Below are 9,187 nucleotides of genomic sequence, written 5' to 3'. Positions count from 1 at the left end.
GTTCAAACCAGGTGAGAGCTCGGCTCGACCACAAGAAATGTGTCCAATTAATCGTCAGCACTAAGCACTTTTCCATTTTCAGTTACACGTTCACTTTTATGACAAACTTGAATTTAATAAATGTGTTTACATTTAATAAAGCTTTTAAACTTAAATAGACTCTGCGGTTTTTGGTCCTCCAGACTAGAGTGGATGAGCTAAAGGTTTTCAAATTTTTGCAAGCATGAGTCCGTGCCTCTGCCATCGGTAACTTTGGGAGCTAAATGACTCTGCCACACTATCTAGTCAGTAAGGAGATTGGGGGTTCAACTACAAAGTCTGTTATCACTGAGGTATGTGGAAAGTCTAACAGTTACAGCACCTATTATAATTGATAAGCTAAGCGATGCATTATTTAGTGTCCATAGTTCTGTTTGTGCAGATTTGTCCCTGCAACAGTAGTAGAATGGATTGTCCTCCTATCCAAACCAAAAGTAAAGTAGTATCTTATTCTTTCTTGGTGGTGGTCATTCACCTTTTTATTGTTGGCAATGGTCAAAGCATAAACATTTAGAATACTTGAAAAGACATTATGGACAATCCCAGAGGACTGCACTCAGTGCATAGAGCTATTGCTGACTAGAATGGGAGTCCAATGGAAATGCCAAATGTGCAATCTTAGTTAGCTACACAGACAGACTAATAAGAATAATCTAGTAATACCACACGGAGTCATAGTCGAGGCAGGATAAGAATTTAGATCCTGTCTACAAGAAGATCAAAGACGATTTAGAAAAAATCGAATGAGGAACGCTAGGAAAAAATAAGTACTCTATATTAAAATTAAAACTTACTGGGGCCAGCAAAGGAGCCCTCGACTGCCCGGTCCTGGCCTCCATCGACAACAGCACCCTCCTCCTCCTCCTCCTGTATCCTCCTCTTGCCCCTGGGGGAAGCTGATGTACAACATGAAAGAAAGAAAAACAGAAAACATGGACGATATTTCTCAACCAAATCAAACATTTCAAAAGAACTAACAAAGTAACAAAATATTTTTGCGAAATAGCAAATAGGGAACGACTCCACAGGATATATTATTGACCAATCTCATGTGGTCGACTACGTCATTACTTTAGTATTGCTTGATTTGCGGACCGTCGAATTGGAAACTACCCTATGTAACTCACTAAACAAAGTACTAAAAAGGTTTGCCTAGGATTGGCAGGCAGCAGTCCGCAGCACGCAAAGTGACAGCCAAAGTCCATCGTGATTGAAGATCAGCGACAACACTAAAGTTTCCTACTACATTCACCAGTCATTAAAATACTCAAACTATTAATCCACCACCACTATTTCTTCTTATCGCCATGTGTACAAAGGAAGGACTGGACTTGAGTCTGTAGGGGCTGATTTAGAAGGCCCTTGCGGCTCTTTTGCTCCATTGTTGCGTGACTTTTGTGACGCAGCGACAGCACAAAAGAGGCGCAATGGTGCGGCGTATATTAACAACGTGACGCATCTGGGAGATGCATCACGTTGTAAAGCCCTGCGCCAATAGGGGGCGTCACGGCGCAAGGGAGGGCGTTCCTGCGCCGGAACGCATCCTAAAAGTGGCTGAGGGAAATCTACAAGATTTCAATCAGTCACTTTGAGGACAATGATGCGTGACTCAAACCCTGCGCCTGCTTGAAGCAGACGTACGGCTTGACGCAGCATTGGGGAGATAGGGCACCCCAGAGCATTGATGGAGCTGCACCATCGTTGCGACGCAACTCCAGCAATGCGCCGCCTTTACGGCACTGATGCGTAACGCTTTGGTGACGTTTTGGGCCCATGGCGCGCCGCATTGTAAATACGGCGCATCATGGGTGATGGTGGCGTGACGCACAATTACTGGCGCATCCCTGCAACTTTGCAGGGATGCGCCGGTAATTAAAAATCTGAACCTTAGTGTGTAGCATTACGCAGTTCTTTCAACTACACTCATACATAATTTCACAGGCCAATGAAATGAACACAAAATCTAAAACAAATAAGCATAGTAGCAACACTACTGAGAAGAAGGAGAGCAGTGTACCTGAAATGCACAGAAGATTTTGAAATAAAATTTACCTACAATGTAATGAGCAGCATTATTGCTCTTGGTAAAAAACAAAAATTTGCAATATAATAACACAGCAGGAGAAAACATAGTAGTAAAGACATAGCTACTACTACTCACCAAGCCCGGGGATCTCAAGGCCAAGGAGGTCGAGCAGATCTCGCTCACGGGTCAGGACATCCGTCCAGCGGTGGGTGGCCTGGTTGTAGGTGCGCCAGACCCGAGAGTGGTGGTAAATGGCCTGGCACACCTTCTCCCACAGCTTCCGGCGCTCCCGGGCCCCGTACCCGGCACTGATCTTGCCGCCTCCCATGATGGTCCTGGGGAGGCGGCGCTGAACATAAAAAATGAGTTGGGCCACCTCCTCCGGGGTAAAGATCTCCCGTGGCATCACTAGCTCCCCCCTCAAACGCCCGCACGGGAGCCGGACACGGGGTGCGGGACCCTTCCCCTTCTCTGGATGCTTCCCGGCTACCTTCACCATGGTCTGGGCGGAAAGGAATAAAGAAAATAGAATAGGGAAGAGAAGAAAAGAAAAGAGTTTACAAAAGTAGTTTAAAATTAACCAAAAGTAGCAGTAAACACAAAAATATAGGGCTAGAAAAATAGAGGGATAGATAATAAGTAAAATAGATTTAAAAAAACTTCAAACAAGCAAAGGATGGCAGAGATTGACAGAGGATACAAAGACCATGCCCAGAACCATAGCAATGAATGAGAAACAAGATGGCCGCGCCCGTTCACGACCGCGCGGGTAAGTTCGCGCAAGATTTTCCTTGCGAACACGCGCAAGACTGTACTGGCAAGCCGCGGACTTTGCGAGATTACACTTCGCGCCCGGAAACGGAAATACGTCAGGCAAACAAGATGGCTGCGCCCTTGAATGACCGCGAGGGTAACTTCGCGTCTTGCGCTACGAGCGGCTCGCAAAAACGCACAAAACCTTGCCAACTAACACGCCGCAAAAAAACACAAATTGCATATTCGCACGAATTTGCGGCTTCCGAATCCGATCTCGCGCGTGTTCGCTCCCCGCGAACCCCGCGAAATTGCAGAAAAACGAGTTTTTCAAAACTGAAAGCACTCGGCAGGGGCAAGAGTTCAAACTCATCATTAGTAACAATTCCCGGTAGTGCTTCCTGACTGGGGCCCCTCCAGAACTCAGTTGCTAGTTGCAACAATTGTATGACCCTGCTCTGACCCTCACAGCAGGCTCATACAATAGCTACAAGTAGGCCACAAAGAAGGTCCTGGGAAAAAAAAATGCACTGCAACAGAAAGCAAAATTACAGATAAGGAAGCAGGTGCCAGACTGGAATTTTAAAACAGTGACACATTAATAAACTAACCCCAAATTAATTCATCTCAGTTGAAGCAGGGCTGGTGTGCTTGCTTTTCCCCCCCATAATCTACAGTAATGATGAACCAGAGGGTGGCATTGATGTAACAGAGGGTTGCAGTGGTGAAACAGAGGGTGCTGGGAACCTGTGATGATGAACCAGACGTAGAAACAACATAATTCGCGACCGTTGCGTGCCGAAATGTAAGTTCGCAATTGCGAACTGGTACGAAACCCTCGCGAACTGGCAGAAATCCTTGCGAACACAAAAAAAATAAATCCGCAAATTCGCAAGAATTCGCGGATTTTGCGGATTGCGAGTTCGCAAATCCGCAAAATTCGCAAACGCGAGATTCGCAAAATTCGCCCATACTTAATCTTTTTCAGGTTCAGACCCGAAATGAAGTTGATCATCTTCTTCAAGAGTCTCCTGTGTTTCCTGGTTCACGGACCCAGTGTTCCTCGATCTTCTGTTTCAAGATCCTTTGGATTTCTGTGGCATGTTTGGAACAGTTTTTGTTGATTTACTTGGGATTGTTTTTCGATATGGAACCTGCTCCACCAAGGCAACCAGGCACAAGAGGCCAGGCGCAGGGAGGCGAACACGCGCTCCCGAGGGACACGCCGCAAACGAGCGAAAGTCAGCAACAGGCACAATGAAGGCACAACGAAAACGGAGCCAATGCGCTCAGAACATGCACAAGCACCGCGCGCTAAATAAGCAAAGCAGCGGAAAGCAAGGCAAGTACAAAGTCAATAACAATAATGCAAATGTCAATAAAGAGCATGAGAGTAAAGTTAAATGACTTAACTGGCTGCGGACCAGCAAAGAAAGAGGAAGGAGGACTAATGTTTGGACCTTTTATAGGATAGTCTCTATGGGCATTCCCTAGTGTTCATGGGAAATGTAGTTTTTGATTGTTTTTATTGGCTGCTGAGCATTTCATGAAAGAAATGAGAAAGCATAATCCTCGCCTCCGAGTCCTTAATAGAATTGAAAATTCTTGTCACGAATGTTTGCAAATTTTGAAATATCCGATACAAGAGCTTCACATGATAGGCACCGGCTCGACCAATCCCAGTTGGCTTCTCTACGAGCAAAGACAGAGGCAAGAGGTCCAATTAGATCAAGGAATGTGCCACTACATATACAGATGAGAGCACAGCAAGGCTCCCGGTACGTGAAGCGTTTCCTACCTCTACACTCTAGGTCAGACATCTCGTGTGTGGCTCCGAGTTGAATTGCACTCTTGCGTCTCACTCGGCATCTTTTAAACGTCTCCTAAGTGTCCTATTGGCTATTCGAACCTTGTTACGTCACTCCGGCCCCTCTGTATCGAGGCCTAATGTAAATATAACATTCCGTCCTAAAGCTCACATACTATTGGTCCAAATGCAGAAAATGGGAGGAACTACGGGAGGTTTCCTTTCTGGTCTGCCCTCACTCAGCCCCATGGCCGGAGTGTTGTCACACAATAACTTCCTCATTCTAAATGGCAGCCTCACTCTGATTGGAGGGGCGGCAGAATGGAGATAACCAATCCCCATAAATTTGTGTTTACACCGGGCCACTTTCCTTCCCGAACTACGGGATCATGTGCATTCATTCCATGTTGGAAAGTAAAATCGATGATAGTAAAGGGCGGAGATACTATCGAAAAGACCTGCATATAAAATGCTAGTGGGCTTGGTTTACGGGCACTCTCAAAGTGCCACTTACATTCGGAGCCATAATGGAAAGGTGCCGGTACTTAACTCGCTGCTAAAGCATAATCACACCAGACTCAGATCGAGCGAAAGGGAGCCTGTTTCCCATGTTATCACCGTGCTACAAAGGGGCAAGGTGGCACACTCACTACAGGCAACGCAGAAATACCCGACCGCGTGTCTGTCTGGCATAATCCCCACAGATTAAGTAAAGCTTGCCCAATCTTCCTTGGTATTGAGACCCTTGTTAACGGTATTCAAATAACACATGAACCACTGTTCTCTGCTCTTCCTAAGGCTGTCAATATTCCCCCCTCGCTGTTAACTCTGATTTTCTCCAGTATAAACCACTTTACATCATTGCAATCTCTTTTATTATATACCAGTAACCATCCGAAGGCACAAAAAGATAACATTCCATTCGGAGAGTTTCTGAGTCTCCGAATGAATTGTACCAATCTAAAGGACTTTTACCTACATGCTGAAAACACTAAGATGAAACTCAAAGCAAGAGGGTACCCCAATAAACTGATCAAACAGTCATTAAAAAGGGCACGTTTTTACGATAGGGACAGCCTTTTAAACCAAAACAAGACAAACCAGAACAATGCCATGGACAGAGTAGTTTTTGTCACCCAATATTCTCACATTAGCAACCAGGTGAAGAATATTGTCAATAGAAACTGGAAGATTTTAAACTACAACGCAGAGACCAAATCGAACAAACCCCTCTTCTCTTTTAGAAGAAATAAAATTATCAGAAACGCCTTAGTTCATACATATAAAAACCCTAGAGAAATGCAAACTACTATCTTAGGCACTGAGGCAAGAGGGAACCACAGATGTGGTACCTGTTCAGTATGCCCACACTGCATAGACGGTAAGGAACTGACATTTGCCGGCAAGAATCTTAACTCAAAAACACTTAATAACTGTTGCAGCCAAAATGTACGTGGGCGAGACGGGTAGAGAACTTCGTACCCGTCTCCTCGAACACAAGTCAGCCATACGGACAAAAAAGATCAATGCCCCCCTCACAGAACATTACCAGAATACCAATCATGATTGCAATGATGTAAAGTGGTTTATACTGGAGAAAATCAGAGTTAACAGACGAGGGTGGAATATTGACAGCCTTAGGAAGAGCAGAGAACAGTGCTTCATGTGTTATTTGAATACCGATAACAAGGGTCTCAATACCAAGGAAGATTGGGCAAGCTTTACTTAATCTTTGGGGATTATGCCAGACAGATATGCAGACGGGTATTTCTCAGTTGCCTGTAGTGAGTGTGCCACCTTGCCACTTTGTAGCACTCTGATAACATCGGACATTGGCTCCCTTTCGCTCAATCTGAGTATGGTGTGATTACGCTTTAGCAGCGAGTTAAGTACCGGCACCTTTCCATTATGGCTCCGAATGTAAGTGGCACTTTGAGAGTGCCCGTACACCTAGCCCACTAGCATTTTATATGCAGGTCTTTTCAATAGTATCTCCTCCCTTTACTATCATCAATTTTACATTCCAACAAGGAATGAATGCACATGATCCCGTAGTTGGGGAAGGAGAGTGGCCCGGTGTAAACACACGTTTATGGGGATTGGTTATCTCCATTCTGCCGCCCCTCCAATCAGAGTGAGGCTGCCATTTAGAACGAAGAAGTTATTGTGTGACAACACTCCGGCCATGGGGCTGAGTGAGGGCGGACCAGAAAGGAAACTTCCCGTAGTTCCTCCCATTTTCTGCATTTGGACCAATAGTATGTGAGCTTTAGGACGGACTGTTATATTTACATTAGGCTTCGCTACAGAGGGGCCGAAGTGACGTAACAAGGTTCGAATAACCAATAGGACACATAGGAGACGTTTAAAAGATGCCGAGTGAGATAACAGTTTCGATAGGGGCAAGATGGCGCCTGCACGTCAGGCGTGTTTGTGAGAGCTCCGTTTGGGCGTACCAAGTAGCAGCTGTACCTGAGCTTTAGGCGGTGATTTCTGCTACCGCTAGACCTCGTCTTCATCCCACTGCTGTCTTTCTGCTGTTTTGCCGATATTTTTCCGTATTTTGAGCTGCATAGGGGAGCTTTCCTGGAGTGCTCTGGCTCAAGGAGTACGACTCTCTGCCTGAGTGGGAGGCACCCGCTGTGCTGAGCGGGGCTGCTGCGCGGCTCTGCAGTGGCACCTGGAACGAATCGAATGCTGATTCTGGTGTATAGAGAGACATACAGAGGAATGCCTCAGCACGCCAGGAGTCGATAGTTGAGAGCGGAGAGCTGCATGAAGCCACCACGGAGCGGATACCGGAGAATTAACACTGAAAGCTGTTGAATTTGGCCAGGTTAAACAGCACGGGGATAATTGAGTAAGACTTTTTTCTTTCTTTCCCCTGAAGCGGAATCAAAAGCAGATTTAAATGCAGATTTAAATGTAGTGGAGGGGAAAAAAAAAACGCTGGTACACTATTTTTTTCTTCTATTATAAAAACGGACTTTTTGAAGGGTCTAAAAAGAATTCCAAGCTTAAAGAGACTTAAAGAGACTTGATAAAACGGTGTGATCAACATAATTGGCAGAGCCTATTAGCGGAAAGGGGTCTTTTTGCAGCTATTTCTATAAGTTGCATGGTATAAGGATTTTTTTTTCTTCTTTTTGCTATATGGCCCCAAAAACTGCGCGTGGTGGTAAAACCAGACCTAGCGGCGATAATCCGATCGGGACTCGAGCTGCACTAGCAGCAAAATCAAGGCAAGATACTAGCAATAATGACCCGGATAACAGCCAACTGGGCACCCCAAAAATTCCACAAATGTTCAACTCCAAAGTAAAAGCAACAACTATAACAATCACTAAGCCTCAGAATGACGGCAGTGGAACTGAAAAGGGTGGTTTACCTCTGGATAATGATCAAGATGGGACTTTGGTAGAGGCACTCGAACGGTTGATAGTTTCTCCGACAACCTTTTCAATTAATCCACCCACATATGTCCCTTCATCTGATCCCCCTGCATTGCCAGAAACGCAGAATGCTGCTGCTGCTTTCAATGTTAGCGATATGAGGGGGGGTGAAGGGGATGCTGAACTGGACCCATCTCGAGCTGAAGTGTTAGAATGCGATGGCGACCCCATCGGTAGTAAAGATAGTGAATTTTACTCACTTTCAGAACATTCCGAGGGGTCTGATTTGGAAGAGGATTTAGAGGAGGGGATTGAAGATGGGAGTAAGGAAAATACAAGCAAGGAAACATGTGCTAGTGCTACAGGTGATATGCAGTCAACCAGATCCTGGAGCGAGGAAACTTCAGAAGGCGATCCAACTATAATAGATCAAGATCTAGATCAGGATCTAATAGATCCTACTCAACAAACCAGCTCTAGTCCTGGATTTCCTAATCAAACGCCAATAGATATTATACTCCAAGCCATCTCAGAACAACGACTAGAGGCAAAAGCTGAGCACTTGAAAACCCACAATGCTTGTAAAAAACTCCAGAACACGGTGCGACGCCTAGCCAAATCATGTAATGATTTTACAGACAGAATGGCAGAAGCGGAAGGACGTATATCTACATTAGAGGACCAAGTAACACACATTAAAACTAGTCTTGATGACTCCAAGGGGCAGAAAGAAGATGTGAACTCTAAACTGGTTGACTTGGAGAATAGACTTCGTCGCAATAACCTGCGAATTTTGGGTGTTCCAGAAGGAAGTGAGGGGCAAGATGTACGACAATTTGTTGTGGAACTTTTTGAAGATGCTTTTCCTGATGTTAAAGATTGGCAATGGTCTCAGGAGATTCAAAGGGCGCAATCCTTTCCTTTTCTCAAACAAACAACACGGAACACCCAAACACGGCAATATCCTCGAGCCATTTTGATATCCTTGAACAACTTCTTGGCAAGACAAAAATTGTATGATCTTGCAAGGCCGGATAAAAAGCGCTCTGGGAAGGGTATAGAGTTTTTTGTACGCCCCGATTATTGCCACTCTACCGCTGAGAATCGCTGGAGAATGCGTCAAATGATCGAACCACTTCAAAAAAAGGGCGCACAAGCTTTCTTGCTTCA

This window comes from Lissotriton vulgaris, chromosome 9 (genome assembly GCF_964263255.1).
Source record: "Lissotriton vulgaris chromosome 9, aLisVul1.2, whole genome shotgun sequence".
Taxonomy (NCBI): domain Eukaryota; kingdom Metazoa; phylum Chordata; class Amphibia; order Caudata; family Salamandridae; genus Lissotriton; species Lissotriton vulgaris.
The sequence above is the reverse complement of the archived record's forward strand: the minus strand, read 5'-3'. Positions refer to the sequence as shown.